Here is a 22,891-nt window from a genome sequence, read left to right as displayed (position 1 = left end):
GCAACTGTTCTGTTAGCAGAAGAAAGCAGGCAGACAGACTTCTTTCAAAGACAAATCAGTCTTTACCAGGCTGGGTAGAAGAATGTCAGAGAAGTTGCTCGACAAAAACAGCTTTCAGGTATAGGCTTCTCATTTATTTTCTCCTCGCCCACCGTAGATCTAAATGACTTTCTTGAAACTAGCTCGTAGTGAAGCTAGGGGCCTTGATCAGTCATCATAGATACAAGTTCACAACACATACCTAGATAGATGGAGAATGGTGTGTTTTGAACCGCTGCCTACAGAGATAACACTTTACCAACCATGCAGTGAGGATTGTTACATTTGATAACATAGAAGTGTATCTGTTGCATGAGACGGATGAGTGATGGACCAAAAAACACTACCACCCCACCTAGTTTAAAGTCACTATGTGTATCTTATTTGCCATCTTCAGTTGGTAGTATCATAAAGAAACTGTACCAAACCCTAATGCATGCCACTTATGGTGGTCATTGTCCAGTTACACCTGCAATACAGTAGGGTTTTTTTTGCCACTTGGGTGCTTGACATATGATCACCTTGTATGGTGAACTTCAGCATCCAGCAGTTATAAAGCAACAGTATAATTTATTTGTAGTTGTATTTCTGGCCACCTGGTGAATGTAAGTCCAATAGTTACTCTGCTTTTAGCTCTGTTTTTGGTCTCTACCAACTCCAGATGGAAATACCTGGCTTTTTAGCTGCTAAATGCTCAGAACAGTTGAACAATGAGCTGAAACTACATCTCAGTAAAGAGAAGGGCAGCTGTAGAATCAGATGATAATTCTATTTAGGTTCATCTGCTATCCCTTTCACATATACATACATACATATACATAACAAAAGGGAAAAACAAATTGAACATAATTCAAGGAAAATAAGTTGTTCACTTACAAACATTGTTTTCTACAGTATATGGGTTTGAACTGACTGACCAACTCAACAACACGGCCTTCTCCAGACGACACTTTGGCTTTGGCTAAAAGGTATACACATTTCTGTCTTGAGAGAAAGTCAGAGAAGTCCCTCACTTGCATGCACCAACTCATTCAAAGTGCTGTCCACCGACCCACAGAGTTAGCATGACCACCTTTGTGTTATCTGCAGGTACAGTCGCCACAGCACTCTTGTTAACCACCCACTGAAACCGTAAATAGGCACCTCGTCAGACATGGAGGCACATCAACTGGTCCTTTTGTTCTTTCTCAGCTAACCAAGGAGACCTGGGAATCAAATTTGGTCTCTCTGCAAAGTTCACATTTGCATTTTGCATAGCAGGGGATGCTTCCTTCCATCATCCCCACCGCTATTCTGATGGTAGAGTGGAGGCAGAGAAGTGTGTGTGCACAACAGGGGCTGTCTGGTAAGTAGTCTTCCGAGTAAAAATATAAAACTTGTTAAACTTAAAAACATACACTAAAAATGCATTATGTCTTTGAGTTTAAAAATGGTAATCTGCAACCATAATACACGTTTTTTAAGATTACTTAGATACTTATTATTATTTAGATACTTTTAAAATCTTAATGCCACTGCAAACGATGATGATGTAATCCCAAGAGAAAGTGGTATAGATCTATAGGGATGGCAATGCCGGTCTGTTTGTCAATCCGTCAGCCGATAAGCCACTTCATTCAGATGGACATACGTATCTCAACAATTACTGGAGGGATTGTACAAGCATCCATGATAACCAGAGGATTAGTCCTAATGAATTTAGTGATCCGCTGACCTTTCCACTCCTGAGGTTGACATTTGTGGTTCAGGGTGAAATATCTTCTGACTATTGAATGGATATTTAAGGTCTCCAGTGGATGAATTTAAACAACTTTTTATGATTAATGTGACTTTTCCTCTAGCGCCATCATCAGGCCAAAAAAGTATTTTTGTTAAATACTTGATTAACACGTACCTGTAAAACTAACAACTTTCCCATTAGTCTTAACTGTAGTTGGTGTTTAGTGCTAATTAGCAAATGTTAGCATGGGAACTGTTCTGTCTTCAGGTTTGGGGAATTAATGCCCCCCTCTCAGCCCTTTAATTTTTTTTTTGTTTGACATGCACTTTGACCCAGGACAGGAAGTCAGCCATTTTAGTCTTCAGTATCCAGCCACATTTTTGCTGAATACATTCAATTAATATTGCTGGAATCCTACCTTTTGTTTACGCCTTCTAAAGCATCGTCTGTAAGTATTAGTTTAGCACAGACCATAGAACAATACCTGGGTATTATTTTAGTGATGAACATTTTATAAAGCCTAATTTCTGTATGTTAGTAAATTGTAAGCTAAACCACATGTAAGTTAGCAAATTGTTAGCTTAATTGCATGCCATGAATACTGTACACTTGAAGCATTATACAGCAGATGCATGGCAGCTATGTGGAGTTTATACTGTAGTGTTTTATTTGATTATGCATCTTGCTTCTCACTCCCATTTATATTGTATATGAGGGTGCCGCCAAATTAAGCACCAGGAGTTTGGACGCTATCCTTACTCCTGTTTTAATTTGAATGGAGTTTGGCTTATCCTGCTGAATTGTGTGCTTTATATACACTAAACTAAAATGGTGACCATGGTCAACATTATACCCTCTAAACATCAATATGTTAGCAATATAATTGTAGCATTTAGCTTAAATCATCACTGTGTCTAAGTACAGCCTCGCAGAGCTGCTCGCATGGCTATAGACAAAACTAACCCCGAAATTCCGCCAGGTGCAGATGCGCCGCGTTCTGGTTGTTCCGTCATCCGGCATGCATCATAGCACACCGGGAGTGTCGAGCTCTTCCACTATCTGTTGAACGCCCCGCAGCTCTAGTCAAAAATAGACATAGGCGTATATATTTAGCGGAGCGGAGAGATACTTCTCTCACGCTTCTGGTTGCATAACAAGAATTGTCTTGAGTGGTGGCTATTATTGGTGGCACCACCGGAACGCAGCCAGACGTGGAATTTACGGGTAACCGTGCACTGCTAGCTCGTAAAAGCCTAGTACTTACTTGTACCTAAATTGTGCATTTCAGCAACAGCCAAAGATGATGGAGTATCCTCAGTCACATTTGCCCAGTTGTTTTACCTCTTAGTTGTTGCTATGCAGTAAAAAATGTCATTAATCAGTAATATGAACATATAAATGTCAGTGTTGCTAATACACAGCCTGAAAACCTGATCAACATTTCTCAATAGTATGTTCTTATGGAGTATGGAGAAAGTAAATGCATGTATCACATCCCCATTATGGGTAAAACTCCCCCAAACAGTTTGGTTTGATAATAATAAATTATTATTACAAATATTACAAATTTCAATGCTAACCGGAAAGTCTGGAGATAAGAAAAATAGGGTGCAGGCAGTTTGCAAAAAAAGATAAAAATGTGCACTGTGCAAATTATTGAGCAACTGAGCCAAGAATCTGCCTTTCCTTTTTGTTCTTTCATACCACACTGAGCATTTCATTCCCGGTGCTCCGGAGAAATACTGAGTGAAATATTGCAGGATTCCAGTAAGGCAGGTGGCTCATTATCCACATCATCAACAAAGAGGGAGAGAGAAAAACCACCACCAAGGCTTTCGACATGAAGCAACACCTCATCCTCCTCAGAGAGTTCTTACTGTATTTAATTAGCAGCAAGGGCAGCGTAAGGAAATCTTAATGATGCCACTGTCTTTTTTGTCTTTGGCATTCTCTCCCTAATTTGAAACCCCGTGTTGTAGCAGACCCTGACTTTCTACCTCCAAAAGTAAAAAGTTGAAAAGGTGAAAAAAAGCTCAGTATTTAAAAATGTCATCATGCAAAACTGGCGAACATAGTATCTTTATTAAGTGGGCGAAAACAAATGAGGATGGATTGCTTAAGAGAGATGGGAAACTTTTGGGAATATTTGTGTTTCATTATGATTAATGAGCGTTAATCCCTATGTAAATTGGGAGGAACATTAATAAGGGGAGTAAGGGTTGTTAAAGGGAATGTGGGTTTTCATCTCTGTGATTGGAGTTAACCTACATTCAGCCTGGTGCTTGACAAGCACTGCATTGCCAGCAGAGTGTTTGATAATGAGGAAACTATAGAACAGAGGTTTGTGGTGAGAAAATAAAAACTGGTTTAATTGGTGCTCTGACATGAGGTTAATCAACTAGAACTGTTCACATCATAACATCTAAATCACTTTGAAGATTGTGTTTAGCAAAATGTAAAAAATGTACAGTAAGATTTTGTTCTAGTGATATTTGAATCACACTGCAGTATAATAAAATGAAACATAATTTCATAGATTTAAATGACTAAGCCTAGATGGCATGAAGTTATTAGGCACCACTGTGTTTTTATAAATAAGCAGAACCCCCAAATGTCTGGGTCTGCAGGGCAAACTCAAATGCCCGTCATGCAGAATCAGGACTGTGCTTATGTCTACCTCTTAGGAATAATTCAACATTTTGGGGAAATAGGCTTATTCGTTTTCTTGCTGAGTTAGATGAAAAGATTGATACCACACTCATATCTGTAAGGGAACAGAGGGAATCAGCGAGCACGTCTCTGGCAAAAGTAGGGATGTGCTGATATCATATTTCCCTGCTACAATAATTGGGGCCAAAAATATTACAGTAAGTGGAATTCAAATGGATTTAATGAAACCTTACACACTTAACAGGGAACCATATATTGCATTTTTGTCAGAAGCGTAAAAACACCATAAACAAGTGTAGGTTAGTTGTTAAAATTTTAGGACTGGGAATCATGGAAAGCAGCATCACATCTCTGTCTCTTTTTGTATGCACCCATTCTTTGAGGTGTTGATGGATAAAATAATTTCTAAAAGGTAGAATGAAATCCAGAGAACATAAAAGCAATGGCACAGGAAGTGCCACTGTCCAAAGGTAACAAAATGTTCTGAAATGACCTAGTTAACACTATATTTTGTATATTTAATCTGTATAAAACTGAAATGTAAAAATGTTAATTTGTGGTTTTAGGGGGTGATATATTGGCCAGGCATGGTGGCTTTCTGGAGTCATTTCACAAATCGATGGTCAAATTTGACTGACGCTAGTTGCACAAATCATTTTTGGCCAGAGAAACACAGCAGTACAATACAACTTTATTGTCCGTTTACACTGAAATTCATTTTGCGTTCCTGAGCAGCTCCGCTCAAAAAGAAGTAATAAGAAGAAAAAGACAGCAAGTACACATATAGCACAAAGATGAAGACATATCAACAGCCATGGCAGCGAAACATGTTATGTGATATCGTCTGGTCCAGATCTCGTAGACCCGTTTGTGCCCTTTGTTTACACGCAAACGGAGAATTCGCCTCTGAAAACGATTCTTTCTAAAAACTCCAGCCAGAGTGGGGATTACACATTACGTACACGGGTTTGTGTAAAAGAACGCTTTTATGAAAACTGACAGGTGTGCACAATGTTATTTTTGTAAACGGAGAAGGTGAAATGTCCGTTTAGGAAATTAGTTGGCCACGTGTAAACGTAGCCTTAATTGGCAGCACACTGATTTTGGTTTAGCAACAGGATAGACTTATGTAAAGCCTGTATCTAAACCAAGGGACTTTGAATCGCCAAAAGTTGGTATTCATAATTTAAAACATGCATGGAGTCAGAAGAGATGTTGATAGCAAGTCTGAGCATGCTCTTCTTGTGGATTGTTTAAAAGGAATATGCAACAGGTTGACCATTACATTTTTGCTATGGTCTGGAACTAGATTATTTTTTTGTTTTTACCCATAATTCCAGATCAACTGCTGCAACAAAGAAATAAGATAGTTATGTCAGCTACATGTTGCACAATGTTTCTGTGCGGATGTGGGTTGTAGCAAGGAAATATGGTTCATACACTGTTAAAAATTAGGTAGATCCAAAATGTTACTGTGCGTGATACCGTGCTGAAGGGTTAGTAGTATAACTTGACCCAACAGAGTTTGAACAACTGTTGAATAGATTGTACATGTAACCAATAACTAGTTCACAGATGTCTGCAGAGTAAGTTATTGATTCACTCATGGATGGTAATGTAAAGTACAAGTCGTGAGGATCAAACCTCTAAAACACAAGGTTTTGCTGCCTGTCATACACTCAATAAGTCTCCTCTTTACTGAACATAGATAGTAAAAACTTGAAGACTCAGAATTAGTTTGAAAGACGTGGGTCATAGATATACTACTTTTAACATTTGTTTTGTTCTGGCAGCAACATATTTCGCTCACTGTATTGTAAAATATTGTTTTTTTTCTATTCTTTTTTTAAATCAGTTGTGTGAAGGAAAGCTTCAACTTTTCACAGTTTCCTGTTGGCCATCCTAAACACACAGACAGGTGGGAAAGACGTTTGACATCCAGCTGGTCAGTGGATCCACCAATGATCTCTCATGTGTGACAATATAACTTCTCTGTGCAACAACACCTGCTATAGCCTGTAAGTAATACCGTTTCTTTAATCAATGTGCCTGTTTGAATCATGGTTAAAAGGACATTATTCCTCCAGCATTGTTTACCATACATCTGGAATGCAGCACATAAATAATTCTGACACATGGAACATGGAGTAAGACATGTTCCTCCACCTGTGTCAACAGTAATACTGGCATAATGTGTACAGTGCAGAGAAAGGGCAGATTGAGACGTTGCTTTTGCTTCGCTGCTAAATTTCTCATTACACAGAGAGCCAGACATCTCGAACAGCACTGATGGAGGATGAGTTGAGCTCGGGGACACTGCCGGCCAATTTCCCTCATTACCCTAAATCCTCCAGTGCTCGCAGAGAGATGATGTCCATTTTAATAACAAGTTGTGAGACAATTTTCAAAAGGCAGTAAAAGCCGCACACATAATGAATTACAGTGTTGGGGAGCAGTGTAGACTGACCTTCTGAAGGCTTATGAGTACTGCTCATACAGAGAACAACTAGGGAGAAATAAAAGCATGATTAGTTTAACAATACAGAATATAAAATGAAGTTTAAAATAAAAAAAAAATAGGAATTCAGGTGCATACATAAAATGTACCCTGCAGAGATCTGAGGAGTAATTAACCATAGTCCTCATAAATCCACCGGAGTTTAGAATGCCAAAACAAAGAAAGCGGAAGGTAACGGACATCCGGCACCTAAAGAATCCTGGAAATGAAACGTAGTCGATATAGACAGTGTGGGACTCGCACTGGTCTGGTCTTGGTCTTAACTCGGTCTCAACCCTTCAAAGTCTTGGTCTTGTCTTGGTCTTGATACATTCTGGTCTTGGTGATGACTTGGTCTCGGTTTACGTGCTCTTTACTACAACACCTTTTCACGCAAAACAAAGTCACCTACGTGAGGTAAAGTTGAATCTGAATAGAATATATGATACAGAATACATCTTTATTGTCCACCAGTGTGGAAATTTGTCTTCAGCTCACCAAACACAAGAAACAACAATATAAAGTATAAAAAGCATTCATCATCATCAGGTTACAGCTAAAGATGTAATCCCTCCATTCATTGCTGCATATGATTAGGTGATGGAAAGATGCAGACCACAGTGGTCTGCTGACATCTCTTAACAATCCCTAGCTGTTCAGCATACGAAAAGTTTGTTTAACGTAAAACCAATTCCATTATGGATTATGGTGACATCATTTATAGACATGACTCAGTTTGTCACTCTGCCCTCAGAGTCATCATGGAAGATCCCTATGACACTCACCACTGTAATCTGTATAACAAAGTTGGTTAGACCTGCTTGGCACAAAGGCGCGAAAAACATTTGTGTCTTTTCATCCATAAAACTCTCATTGGACTGTTACCACCATATACAGTACAGGCCAAAAGTTTGGACACACCTTCTCATTCAATGCGTTTCCTTTTTATTTTCATGACTATTTACATTGTAGATTCTCACTGAAGGCATCAAAACTATGAATGAACACATATGGAATTATGTACTTAACAAAAAAGTGTGAAATAACTGAAAACATGTCTTATATTTTAGATTCTTCAAAGTAGCCACCCTTTGCTTTTTTTATTAATAAGGGAAAAAATTCCACTAATTAACCCTGACAAAGCACACCTGTGAAGTGAAAACCATTTCAGGTGACTACCTCATGAAGCTCATTGAGAGAACACCAAGGGTTTGCAGAGTTATCAAAAAAAAGCAAAGGGTGGCTACTTTGAACTAAATCTCCTTTTAGTTTCTATGCACCAAAAGCATGGAACCACCTTCAATGTTCACTTAAGATGGACACTCTCCCTACCCACTTTAAGATTGTAATTTCAGATCACTTCACTTCTATGTGTGATTGTTTTCATTGAGTATTATTTACTTGTTTTGTGCATTATGTTTTATGTGTCTTGTATCTCGGCATCATTGAAAATGAGGGAAACCTCAATGATTTCCGAGATTCTTAAATAAAGGTTATGAATGAAGTCACTAAAAGAGTAAGAAGAGAGTGAAATCAGAGAGGACTGATACAGAAAGACTTATGTTCAGTTTAAGCACCATTTTAAAATGTTACACCCTAGTGGCTAATAAATACAAATACAGGCTGATTCTCTTTTCGCTGCATTACTGATTAAAATAACATCATATTTTCAGTCCCAGAGGAGTGAGTTCATGCAGTGAGAGCTGCCATTTACTGTGAACCCCAGTTATTTCAGCTTTAACGAAGAGGCACTACCCCAACTGCTTTAGCTAGTAATAACCCATCTTTTATTGTTTGTGGATTTTCATGCCGCACAGTATTGAAATACAAAATAAATCTATGAACAACAACCATATTCAGCTAAGTTTTTGTGCCGGCTTGAAAAGATTAATCAATCCAGCTCCAATAAAATCCAAATATAGGAACGGTTTCTTTGCATGAGTGAAATATTCCTGCGCCACTGAAGACACACAGTAAGCAGTGTGCTTTCATCTGACTGAAGGAAACACATTATAAATCAGCTGACTGCTCTCTTCGCCCACTTCTGTCACAGAAATAACAGCTATATTTAATACTGCTGCGTAATAACATTTGTTTTCCTGACATCCCAGTCATTACAGCGAGCCGGGGACCACTCTTTGCCGGCCCAGTAACGACCGGGATGCATCACGAAATGACATTACAGTCCTATTGATGCCAGCCATTACCCGCTAATCCAGGCTTTGCTTGTGTGCACTTGCTGTGGCCTCTGAAGAGCAGAGGGAAGGCAATAAAGACCACTCGCAAAGATTTATGCTCACAAATTCAATAATTTTATATTCAGCCATTTTAAGTGCTCAAGGCTAAAACTTAATTTTTTTCTCTAAAGATACTGTAAACAAATTTCCCTTGTGCCTTCAAGTTAGTCTAGGAGCTTGCTTTGACAGTAAGTGCTGCAATTACTGATTATGCTTGTCTGGTGTGAAGTATAAAGGCTGGCATTTCTGAAATGTGTGTCCTCTTATCTGAATAAAAAAAAAAAAGGAATTGAGGTTGTGTAGACCAAACTTCTAAAGCCTGAGGTGTGTTTTCTACAAGATTTAGATATTGTGCATGCTAAAATTCGTCAGAAATGCCAAACATTTCTGTGAATAGAATAGCTAGTCTCAAATTGAAATATAAAATGGGATAATATTGATGCTGCAACTAACAATTATTTTCATTTTCTAATAATCCATACATATTTTCTTGATGAATTGATCAATTGTTTGGTCTATAAAACCCAAGTTCAAATCTTTTATTTTTTTTTTGTCCAACCAAATCATTTCAGTTTGCTATGATGTAAGACAAAGAACCATCAGAATATCTGAAATTTCTTCTTGAAAATACTAAACGATTAATCGATTCTCAAAATAGTTGCCTATTAACTTTTTGTTGATCTACTAACTGAGTTGTGGACAACTTGTTTCAGCTTTCGACAAAAAACATATCCATTATACCTAATATGAAACTTTTTAAATGATTGTAGGTACGTTTCATAAAAAAATACCAGAACCACTTATACTTGTGGTAGTGAAGAGCAACCCAAAGGTAATGATTTTTTAAAATGTTAGCCTTTCCCTCCAGCTGATCTACTATATATATTTGTATGTATCAAAATTGTATTTAAAGGTCTATAAAATATGTAATCATGTCCACCAGCAATATTTGTATGTACCAACTGTAAATCCGCGTTTTTATCTATCATACATGTTTATACTTCTTGCCCCCTTCCTCATATCTCCGTCCCTGTAATATTTATTCAGAGATGAGTATACATTTATAGAGCCTAACAGTTGCATTTCATAGTTGCATATATCATTAATTCATTGTTCCATAAATTTGTATTGTTTATTTCATTTCAGTCATGTGTTCTCATTATCTCTGTCTTTTTCCCTGCTGAATGCTATTAGTGTGGCTGCTGCAGTCATTTAATTCCCCACAGGGATCCAATTAAGTTTCTTCTTATCTGTTGTTTCACACCTCATCTCATTTGTTAAACCCATGTGTCACCTATAGCAGCGACACGCTGAGATATACAACAGTACTGTTGGGCTGGGCTGCTATATACCGGATTCTGGAAGATTTATATGGTCTGAAATAAACTGGATTTATCGATTTGAATGATAGTTTTAATTGTGGCTGTGAACAGGTCAACCACCTACAAGTGTGAGTCACACCAAGGGCAAAGAATGTAATACATGCCATCTTGCCCCACCCCCATCCCCCCAAGAAAAAAAAACTATTGTTTCAACAGCACAAAGGGCTTTGACTCAGGGTCAGGGTTTGTGATTAATCACCATGGCAACACTATTAATGGTTGCATTACTGCCTCGGTCAACTGGGAGGCATCATAACGCGAAGCTACGAGAGGATGGAAGGGTTTGGGGGATTGAGATTATAGAAAATGAACTCTCCAGACAGTGGTCTGCAATGCATTATGGGAGTCCCGGTCACCACGCACTGCGAGACAAAGCATTAATCAAACAGATGCCAGAGACCAAGAGAGCTCTCTCTATTGCCACATACTCCCACCTTCCCCGCCAGTGATTGATTGGTATTCATTATCCATCGATTTGGGCTTTTTCTCTGTAATCTCTCGTCTCCAGTCATATCATGGCCTCAAAGGAGATCGTTATTGCGAGCCAGGGACACGAATCATGACAGTGTAACAGCTTGGGCTAAGGAGAGGGCTGAGTGTGGCAACGTTAGCTCAAAAAGCTCATTGAACCTCTCATTAATCATTTACATGTACATTTCTATGTACATTAACCTTGTGTAATAATACTGTACAGCTAAATGTAAATGGGCTGTATTTATATAGCGCTTTTCTAGTCTTAATGACTACTCAAAGTGCTTTTTTTAAATAGTACAGGAACCATTCACTATTCACACACTGGTAGCCGAGGCTGCCATACAAGGTGCCACCTGCTCATCAGATAAACATTTACACTCCAATTGGGAGCAATTCGCAGTTCAGTGTCTTGCCCAAGGACACTTTGACATGGGACTGCTGGGCCAGGGATTTGAACCAACAACCTTCAGGTGGGAGGCGACCACTCTACCACCTGTTCCAAACCGGGGTGTGCCGACCACCATCTAACTGTAGCTAACACATTGACTATAGATAAGTAACTCAAACAACCCCAATTCAAAAAACTCTATGGCAAACTGATGCTTGAATTAGCTAACTGTGAAAAATATAGAGGAGTAATAGTTGGGTCATCTATAGCAGTTCCGTGACCGTGGAGAGGAAAGGTTTGTTTCTCACTGCATTTGTCATCTATGAAGGTTAAAGAAAGTAATTAGCCGGGGTGCCCCTCTCAAAAATGTGGGGACATTTTTTGGGAGCCCTATATCCAAAATGGCTGCCGTCAGCCTAGCTGGAAATTAACTTTTTAATGGTTTTGCCCACAGTACTGCATAATACATGGTTTCTGAGTCTATTTGGGTCAAGAAATTCATAAATGATAAAGATTTATTGATTTGACTTATTTTTGACCTTCAAATTCAAGATGGCCGCCGATTTTTGGCTCTTTAAATGTCATTTTTTCAAAATCGTCAAAGAGCCTTAATATTAGGCTCAAATGAAAGCTCTGCTCATACTGGCCCTCATTTATGAAACGTGCGTACGACCTAAAACAGGCGTACGCCGATTCTTACGCAAAACTCGGCATTTATCAATTTGGACGTGAGCATAGGCTGCGATCAAATCTCACGTCTGGTCTGAACTTGTGTACGCAAGTTTCTGCGTCAGCGTGGCCTTGCAGTGCAGCATATAATCAGTTTAACAGGAGAAGGAGAAGTCATCAGTTGATCACTTATCAGCAAAGGCAGATCTGGCTCTTTTAGAAGACTTCTATGAGCCGATACAATAGTGCACACGTACTCACACGTGCCACGGTGGAGCGCTCCATCGGATTGTTTAAGGGCAGATGGCTCTCAGATGGGGGGCGGCGGAGGACACGAGCTCTCCCTCAGCTGTTGTCTCGTTCTGACTAATGAAAAAAAACACGAGTAAAATAACACTGCATAAACTCCGCTACCGTGTGTTTATTTAAATATAGGTACACCATGTAGGCCTAAGAGATTGCAATATAAGCCTGTTACTATTACTATTAGGACTATAGAAAATGCGTCAAGGATGTATAAATTAAATAGGCTAAACTTCAGCTGGAGTCCGATTTACTACGGCAACACTGTTGACCGCATCAGTGATCTCTTTCCATTCCGCATTCTTTCTACAGCCTTTAATAACAGTTTTTAGGCTGCCAAAAAGTACACACGTTTGTGCAAATGAACCAGAGATATCAGGGTTTCAATCTCCACCTCTGAAAAGTGCCGCTTCTCAGCCGGATTACGTCTCACCATGTCGTAAATTGTAGGGGCGAGGCCTCAAAACCGAGAATATGTTGGGGCGTGATATTTAAATTACGATCATTTCCAGCCGCTGCATTTATCAATGTACGACCATTCTTACGCTCTGATTGGTGTGATATGAACGTTTCATAAATCACACGTGAAGCCGGTCGTAAGATGATTTCTGCGCTCATATCTGCGCTGGTTTCTACGTTAGGTTGATAAATGAGGGCCACTGAGTGCAGTTATGGACAGCAAACATTAAAACATACACATATGTCATCAGATGTCTGGGTTGGAACTATTGAAAGAGAGGAGATTATTAGGGCCCGAGCGCCAACAGCGGCGAAGGCCCTATTGAAACTGAAGGAAGTATTATTATTTTCTGCAAATTTATCGCCTTTTTGAGGGGCTTAACATATTCAAAAACTCACCAAAATTGGCGGTCTCATTAAGTCTGGTGAAATTGTACGTATTTTAAGGGTTTCAGGGAATAGGTGCGCAAAAATGGCTCACTAGCGCCCCCTACAAAGTTAAACAAAATGGAGCCCCTGCAGTGTGTTTAACGTAGACTCACGAAACTTGGTGCACATATGTAACATGTCAGGATGTACAAAAAGTTTCATTGGAGCCATACACTAAACCCAACAGGAACTCCGCCATTTTGATTTCAAAGTTTGAAATTAGTGCAATTTTGGCCATTTCCACATGTCGTACTTTAACAAACTCATCCGAGAGATTTCATCCACTCAACTTCAAATTCGGTCTGTGCCATCTTAAGACCTTAAATGGTTGATAGAATGATTATATAGGGTATTTCACACTGTTCCTTAAGGTCTCCTAATGGGGTATGTAACATTGGTTGGGCTGAAAATGGCCTGGTTGATATTTTATTGGCCCTTATGCATGCCTGTGTTTTGGCTCTATTTGTAACAAGAGCTTTTCTTCCAAATATGGTATGCTCATGAATATTTAGATAATCTCCCCACTGATTGGTTGAGCGAATCGCCATACACACACATTAGAAATGAGACCGCAGGTCTCATATTCCAGGCACTGCAATGTTTCATTACCAAATTCACTTCTGAGACTTTTTTATGCCAGAAATCAACTAGATATTAAGCTCAAATATGGGCCGTTTCACAAAAATTGATAGCTAATTGCAAATTTGGTAAGAATTGTCGGACTTTAGGAGCTCCACACAGTCTGACGAGAAAGCGGCAGCCTGCTGGGCTCCATACCCAGGGCAACGTCAGCCTTTGTGGATTCCTCAAAGTAGCCACCCTTTGCTTTTTTGATAGCGCTGCAAACCCTTGGTGTTCTCTCAATGAGCTTCATGAAGTAGTCACCTGAAATGGTTTTCACTTCACAGGTGTGCCTTGTCAGGGGTTAATTAGTGGACTTGTTCCCTTATTAATGGGGTTGGGACCATCAGTTGTGTTGTGCAGAAGTCAGGTTGATACACAGCCGACAGCCCTATTGGACAACTGTTAGAATTCATATTATGGCAATGAACCAATCAGCTAAGTAAAGAAAAACGAGTGGCCATCATTACTTTAACAAATGACGGTCAATCAATCCGGAAAATTGCGAAAAATGTGTCCCCAAGTGCAGTCGCAAAAACCATCAAGCGCTACAACGAAACTGGCTCACGAGGACCGCTCCAGGAAAGGAAGACCAAGAGTCACCTCTGCTGCTGAGGATAAGTTCATCCGAGTCATCAGCCTCAGAAATCGCAAGTTAACAGCAGCTCAGATTAGAGTTCTAGCAGCAGACACATCTATAGGACAACTGTTGAGAGGAGACATGAATCAGGCCTTCATGGTCAAGTAGCTGCTAGGAAACCACTGCTAAGGAGAGGCAACAAGCAGAAGAGATTTGTTTTGGCCAAGAAACACAAGGAATGGACATTAGACCAGTGGAAATCTGTGCTTTGGTCTGATGAGTCCAAATTTGAGATCTTTGGTTCCAACCGCCATGTCTTTGTGCAACGCACTTGAATGAGAAGGTGTGTCCAAACTTTTGGCCTGTACTATAGCTAGCTAGCTAGCTGCTCCTCATAACAAGACCCCTGACGTTCACAAAAATGCCTTAAATTGAAATCGGACACAACTGTTAGCTTTATAAGACCTTGGGGAACCTGTAATATAAGTGCCGTGACGAAATTCAAACTGTAAATATACTATAGTTATGCAGAAAGTGTAGCTAGCTAGCCGTGACCTGTTCCCATTGTATTGAATGGGACATATAGCTAGCTAGCTGCTCCTCCTTACAAGACCCCTCACGTTCATAACTGTAATAGTCGGTAGTGTAGTAATCCACAAAGGCTGACGTTGCCCTGGGTATGGAGCCCAGCATTCTGCCACTTTCTCGTCAGACTGTGTGGAGCTCCTAAAGTCCGACTCGTCTTACCAAATTTGCAAATGACCATACATTTTTGTGAAACGGCCCATATTTGAGCTTAATATAGTTGTTTTTCTCGCATAAAAAAGTCTCAGAAATTAATTTGGTAACGAAACATTGCAGTGCCTGGAATATGAGACCTGCTGTCTCGTCTCTAATGTGTGTGTATGGGGGTTTCGCTCAACCAATCAGCGGGGAGATTATCTAAATATTCATGAGCATACCATATTTGGAAGAAAAGCTCTTGTTATAAATAGAGCCAAAACACAGGCATGCATAAGGGCCAATAAAATATCAACCAGGCCATTTTCAGCCCAACCAATGTTACATACCCCATTAAGAGACCTTAAGGAACAGTGTGAAATACCCTATATAATCATTATATCAACCCTTTAAGGTCTTAAGATGGCACAGACCGAATTTGAAGTTGATCGGATGAAATCTCTAGGAGGAGTTTGTTAAAGTACGACATGTGGAAATGGCCAAAATTGCACTAATTTCAAACTTTGAAATCAAAATGGTGGACTTCCTGTTGGGTTTAGGGTATGGCTCCAATGAAGCTTTTTGTACATCCTGACATGTTACATATGTGTACCAAGTTTCGTGAGTCTACGTTAAACACACTGCAGGGGCTCCATTTTGTTTAACTTTGTAGGGGGCGCTAGTGAGCCATTTTTGCACGCCTATTCCCTGAAACCCTTAAAATACGTACATTTTCACCAGACTTAATGAGTCCGCCAATTTTGGTGAGTTTTTGAATATGTTAAGCCCCTCAAAAAGTCAATAAATTTGCAGAAAATAATAATAATTCCTTCAGTTTCAATAGGGCCTTCACCGCTGTTGGCGCTCGGGCCCTAATAATCTCCTCTCTTTCATTGGTTCCAACCCAGACATCTGATGACATATGTGTATGTTTTAATTTTGCTGTCCATAACTGCACTCAGTATGGGCAGAGCTTTCATTTGAGCCTAATATTAAGGCTCTTTGACGATTTTGAAAAAATGACATTTAAATAGCCAAAAATCGGCGGCCATCTTGAATTTGAAGGTCAAAAATAGGTCAAATCAATAAATCTTTATCATTTATGAATTTCTTGACCCAAATAGACTCAGAAACCATGTATTATGCAGTACTGTGGGCAAAACCATTAAAAAGTTAATTTCCAGCTAGGCTGACGGCAGCCATTTTGAATATAGGGCTCCCAAAAAATGTCCCCACATTTTTGAGAGGGGCACCCCGGCTAATTTCTTTTTTTAACCTTCATAGATGACAAATCCAGTGAGAAACAAACCTTTCCTCTCCACGGTCACGGAACTGCTACAGATGAGCTTCATGAAGTAGTCACCTGAAATGGTTTTCACTTCACAGATGTGCCTTGTCAGGGGTTAATTAGTGGACTTGTTCCCTTATTAATGGGGTTGGGACCATCAGTTGTGTTGTGCAGAAGTCAGGTTGATACACAGCCGACAGCCCTATTGGACAACTGTTAGAATTCATATTATGGCAATGAACCAATCAGCTAAGTAAAGAGAAACGAGTGGCCATCATTACTTTAACAAATGACGGTCAGTCAATCCGGAAAATTGCGAAAAATGTGTCCCCAAGTGCAGTCGCAAAAACCATCAAGCGCTACAACGAAACTGGCTCACGAGGACCGCCCCAGGAAAGGAAGACCAAGAGTCACCTCTGCTGCTGAGGATAAGTTCATCCGAGTCATCAGCCTCAGAAATCGCAAGTTAACAGCAGCTCAGATTAGAGTTCTAGCAGCAGACACATCTATAGGACAACTGTTGAGAGGAGACATGAATCAGGCCTTCATGGTCAAGTAGCTGCTAGGAAACCACTGCTAAGGAGAGGCAACAAGCAGAAAAGATTTGTTTTGGCCAAGAAACACAAGGAATGGACATTAGACCCAACTATAATTTACTCCGTTTAGACATTATACTACCTGATGATAATATGCATTGATACATGATACATTGATATTGTACGTGTCACTGCAAACGACACTGCAAACTTTTTCAAACTTTTTCCTGAAAAGCATTCATGCCCTTCCACCTCACCTGCCTCCCCATCCCCAATGCATATTGATACCAATATTGGGGAAACTTGTAACAAACGGAGCCAAGTTTAACATTTTCTTAATTGAGTAGTTTCTGTTGTGGAATGAGAAACGCTAGCGTGTATATGCGCAAACTGGAGTTTTTAGACACAGAAAGACATTGACAGTGAACTTGAGAGGAAGATGTTTTGCCAAATTTAGTTTTTCACTTGTTCTTTTCTTCAAAATCAAAAATATATCCATATTTCACATGATGTTTTTCTGTCTGAACACATTGTGCTAACCTGAATCTTGATAGCCTTTCCAGCATAGTATACACTATAGATACGCTGCATACAAATACATACGCAGAAAGACCCTGTTTTCGTCTTGAGTTGCTTCCACATCACAATGCAGTCATTTACGCTCATTTAGACTACAGCTGGGCTTGGAGGTCTCAAATCTCTAATGACGTGTAATGAAATTATCCATCAAATAGACAGAAGATGAATCTAATTTTAGGTGGAACGTCACCCAAATGGTGAAAAGGAGATTGTGTGTGACTAAAGCCGGTTAATGTAGGCAGAGGAGTTTCTTCTGCACTTCTGTGTAATCATGGTGACCGGGCACTTAGGGGAAATTTCAATATGAGTTCCACATCTGTCACTGTTTTGGTTGCAGTTACCGAAATACACTAGTAAAACTGATTTTCTCTGTATTTACTTTATCATGATCAACATAAACTGTAAAATAAGCATAGCACATACTAGTGGTCAATGAGGAGAAATTATCTTGGTTTTTAACTTTATATTTATTCCAAGCAGAGGTAGTAATTTCCTTTCTGTGGCTGCCTCTTGTGAATTAATTCAAAGAAAATAGCTCCACAGGTCACAGAGAAAATAGGAGGTATTCAGAATAAAATCATGCTTTTTGCTGCAAATCACGTTTTTACAAATCATCTAAAAAGGAGCCATGGACTTCTGGGTAGTTTATCGACAAAAAAGCCTTTTTTTAAAGGCAGCATTTCAATCAAAGTATCTTAGTTTTTCTCATGTTTTCAGTTAATGAAAAATGGGATCTGGAATGTTTCTCACTTCATATTGTAACAGTCTTTTATCTTTAACAATGTAGCCCAAGCATCGGTTTTCACACAATAAACATTTAGGAAATTTGTACTCTCGCATGGCCAGTCACCACACATACATTGCAGGATAGGAGAGAAAAATGCCCATGGTTGTTATTTCTTTAAACCAATCACAATCGCCTTGGGTGGTTCTGTAAAATGCAGCCCGGTCTCACGCCAGGTCGTGTAATAGTCACGTTATTGTAATCTATTAAGTCGTGGACAGGTTACGTAAATCCCGTTTTTTTCGTGTGGCCATTACGAAATTGAAAGCAATGCATTTTAATGGGAAGCATATTTCGTGATCCCAGAACTAAAGCGAGTAGCGAGTAGTTGATAAGGCGAAAGTCCGCGTAGGGAGGTTGGTCGGGGTGGTGGATGGATCAGAAAACACAGGACTTTCACCCCGGAGACCGGGGATCGCGCCCCGCGTGTGGCAGTTCCTTTGTTGGCGTGTCCCGTGTGTGACGGTTCCTTTCCCCGTTCTTTTTTTTTCCTAACCCCAACCGTCTTGTTATTGTGGCGTTTCATTTCCCCGTTGTGGTGGCCCGTTCCGTTGTTTTGGCCGGCGTGTGGGGCTTCATTTCCCCGGGATTTACGTAACCTGTACACGAATTTATGAATCAAAAAAACGTGACTATTACACGACCTGGCGTGAGACCGGGTTGGTAAAATGGTCTCAGGAAGGAACTTGTTTTGGTGGAACATCTGCACCCCGATAAAATAAAACACCACACAATATTAAATTAAATAAACTGTTCACACGATACAGTAACGTGAGCTATTTAAATTAGCTGGATACTTGGTTAAACGAAATTTGATTTTACAAGTGTGTCATCCTGTGTAACATTAGGCTACTCGTCCACAGCAAACCTGCAACAATCGGTCCCAAAACGGCCCAGTTGGATAGTAAATGCTGCAGCATTAAACATATTTTTTTGTAAATCTTTACAATTATTACCTGAAAAAACCAAGCAAGCCTGCCTTGCTGGAGATTATTCAGTAAATGAACGTGTAAAATGTCATTGATTCAGACTAGGGAATTTGTGAGACTGTCCTCCCCCAAAAATGCTCCTATCGTTTGTTCAAGCGGAGCTCTGTGCGTAACTAGATATTAAGAAATGTTTGATTTTAACCCATTACACAAGCTTTTTCTAAACATAACTAAGCGGTTTTTGTGCCTAAACATAACCAAACTGCGACTGTTTCACAACATTAACATCAGTTTAAAACCATGACCGCTACATTCATGACGTTACATTGTCTGGTTTAGATATGTGGACAAAAGAAAAACGCTCCTGTGGTTGCCACGGGGGCAACCAGGGGTGATGATTAGGTTGCCACTTGTCACAATTTGGTTGCCAAGGGCAACCGTTAATGTTAAGCCAAGGGCAACCGTTAATGTTAAGCCCGTATTTATATATATGTATGTACATATACTGTATACCATATAATTATTTATAATTTTGGTAGGCCTATAGTGGCTGATATACTTTAAAACAAACCTTTATTATTTAAAGCCCATACATGATGATGTCCGGCACATTTTTTTTTTGGTGTGTGTGTACAATTTTTTACTTGTCCTCCTGACCCAGTATTTATTAACAGTAGTATTTATTAACACTGTTTATGATCAAATAGATGTGACTAATATACATAATGGTTTTTGAAGACAAAGAAATACTGCCAGCATTGCCTACATTTGTTTTGTTTACTGGAAAACATGTCCAGGCTTGATTCAAGAGGGGTTTAACAAGGATTTAATTTTGTCGGATTCTCTGATAAAATAGCACCCTTTCATTTAAGATAAGATCACAACTTCAAGAAAGCTCGACTCTCGAGGCAGCATTTGGCACTCATTTCAACCCAACAGCTTCACAGTTATTTGCTCAGTGTGGCCTCTGTCTTTCATTTGATTATCATTTTTATTGCCATAGAACCCCCTCCAACTCCATTATAGTGACGCCGATTGTCACAGACTCACCTGGAATGGATCAGTCAAACACACGCTGGCATGAATTAAACATTACGGCTGCACACAGAGTTAGCTGTGAGGCATCGCCTGCTAAACAGTGTATTTTCAGTGAATAGCTGCCCATATTTACAGAGAGACATATTGTTGGCTCCTGTCCATATTTTAAAGAGTGCTTCATAATTGTTTTTGAAATGATCGCACACTGCTCTACGCTGACACCTTGCACTCCGTGATGAATGTGCAGAGACTTCAAGTAACAATTTCACATGCAAACACCACAATGCCTGTGGCAAGCAATGGCAGAGAGTCAATTTACACTCAGGAACTATATTGTACAGTTTTCACCAGTATCTTATTAAAATTATTTTAGTATTAGTATTTACATTTTCTGTTACTTTAAACATTTCACAGGCAAATACTGTACTTCTCTACCAATGTTATCTTATAAAATATGATGCCTTGTTATAGATTACACTAAACTAACAATATATAAAATAGTTATTAGCTCCACTTTGACCAAGCCGCAACATTTAAAGGCTGCTGCTTACACTTCAAAGCCTCAGTGATAAAGACTTTAATTTAACATATTATAGAATGAAATGGGCTGTTCTGTATAATAATTGCTTTTGGTCTTGATAACCACCTTATCCGCACCAAACAGCAGACTGACAAAGTTAGCTAGTTAATTAAAATAGTGGAGTATTTAGCTGCTAAAGAGCCAGATATTTCCCTTCCCAAAGTTGGTGGAGACCAAAACAGAGCTAAAAGGAGAGAGAATATTGGCCTTCATCAAGTGGACAGAAACCAAAGTAAAATTAAATGAATGCTAATGTTGCCCTGTATCTCATGGATGTGTAAAGCGAAAAGAGGAGGCGTGTTCAGGCGCAAACATTCCCTAGTGTTGATGACATAAATGAGGAAATATTACAGGACTTAAGGAAAGGTTGACGGAGATGGAGTGGGGGGGAGGAAGAAGGGGTACAACAGGAGCAGGTGGTGCGTTTGGAGGCCCACGCTCCATGGCTGCAGCAATCCTCTCCAGACTTGAGGAGATGCGCCCGAGAGGCCGCAGCAACATCGCCACACGGTCGAGACGGGCATTTATTACTTTGCCGCATCTCGGACAGCTCCCGCTGGCGTGCGCCAGGCAAATCCGCCATCATAATAGCAAGTGCACCTTTAAGGGAATGTGAGATGACGCTCTGATTGGTTTATTGCACGTTACGCCCAAACCACACCTAGCTACTTCAGACCAACCCATTTCAGATTTGCATCCACAAAGCTACTTGCGCTTTGCGTTTGATACTTGCGTTTCAGATCGTTAAAATAGGGCCCTTGGTGTGGTTGTAAATGGTCACGAATAGCCCTTATTGATGTCATACATTCTTCCAAATTCTTCCATGAGATCAACACTTTCTGCCAGTTTAACGATCAGCTCTCTTTACCAGAGAAGTGACCTGAAACACCAGACTGGGGTCTTATTCTGTTTCACCTTCTCCATTTTTTTTCTGGATGTAGCTATCTCTCTCTCTCTCTCTCTCTCTCTCTCTCTCTCTCTCTCTCTCTCTCTCTCTCTCTCTCTCTCTCTCTCTCTCTCTCTCTCTCTCTCTCTCTCTCTCTCAAGCATCTGACACATATCAGCACTGGCACCCTGCCCATGGGATGCTAAATCATCAGCACAAACACAGTTGTTACAAATTGTGGCACTGAAGCGCAGTCTGCAATAAAAACATTCCATGTTCTTAGCCTGGACTAATCTGTTTCCCCGTAATTTAATACTTACATAGTTGGCACACGGTGAAATATAGCCAAGACAGGACAGGCAAAGTGTGTGTGATGCACAGGCCTTGGATGGCAGTTTGTTGCCTAATGAAGCCATTAACCTCACACTACCGAATTTGATAAGGCAAAAATAATAGCTTCATTAGAGAAAAGAATTGCAGCCCTGTAAGGAAGAATTTCAATGAGCATGTGCTGGTGGTGCATGTTATCTCACCACCCAAGAGAAAAAAGCTCACGGTAAACAAACACAAATCTTAGTTTCTGTTAATAACGAAACACGAATGAACATGTTGCTGTAAACAACGTTAAGGAGCAGCTGCTTCATATAATGATCCGTGTTTTATTGAGAGGATTAATCCCATCACTCAGAATGATTCATCCTTTTACAAAACCCATCATCATTATTATTGGGTTTATTACAAGTCTATCTGCAGAGAAAATTGTGTCAGGGTATTTGGTCACAATGCTCATTATAGATACAGCTGTAGAACTGTTGTGTGTTGTGGTTCAAAAAGCAATAACTGATAACATCAACTGTTATCTATCCGCTCCTCTCTTCCAACTAATATGCATGGCTGATCAGTCAACTCATTATAATTAAGAGGTGTTAATTAGCAAGAGACAGAGCTGGCGTTTGCATCCCAAAGACAGCTCGCCACAGAAAAACACGTTAACACCCGAGTCCCTGCTCGGCTCAACCAAAGGTGTCGAGGTGACAGTTTGCCGCCTCCTTCCCTCCCTCCCTCCCTCCCTCCTTTCCTCGC

General features: G+C 39.9%; 1 long non-coding RNA gene across 1 annotated transcript; it reads left to right on the top strand.

Moving 5' to 3' along the window:
• The first annotated feature begins 2,128 nt into the window (after positions 1-2,128).
• LOC114563756 (uncharacterized) lies at positions 2,129-9,086 on the top strand. The gene is made up of 3 exons (XR_003693679.1): positions 2,129-2,207; positions 6,285-6,447; positions 9,038-9,086. It is a non-coding gene; the product is annotated as an uncharacterized LOC114563756 (long non-coding RNA).
• Positions 9,087-22,891: the final 13,805 nt, after the last annotated feature.

This window comes from Perca flavescens, chromosome 11 (assembly GCF_004354835.1).
Source record: "Perca flavescens isolate YP-PL-M2 chromosome 11, PFLA_1.0, whole genome shotgun sequence".
Lineage (NCBI taxonomy): Eukaryota > Metazoa > Chordata > Actinopteri > Perciformes > Percidae > Perca > Perca flavescens.
This window is presented reverse-complemented; position numbering and strand designations above follow the sequence as displayed.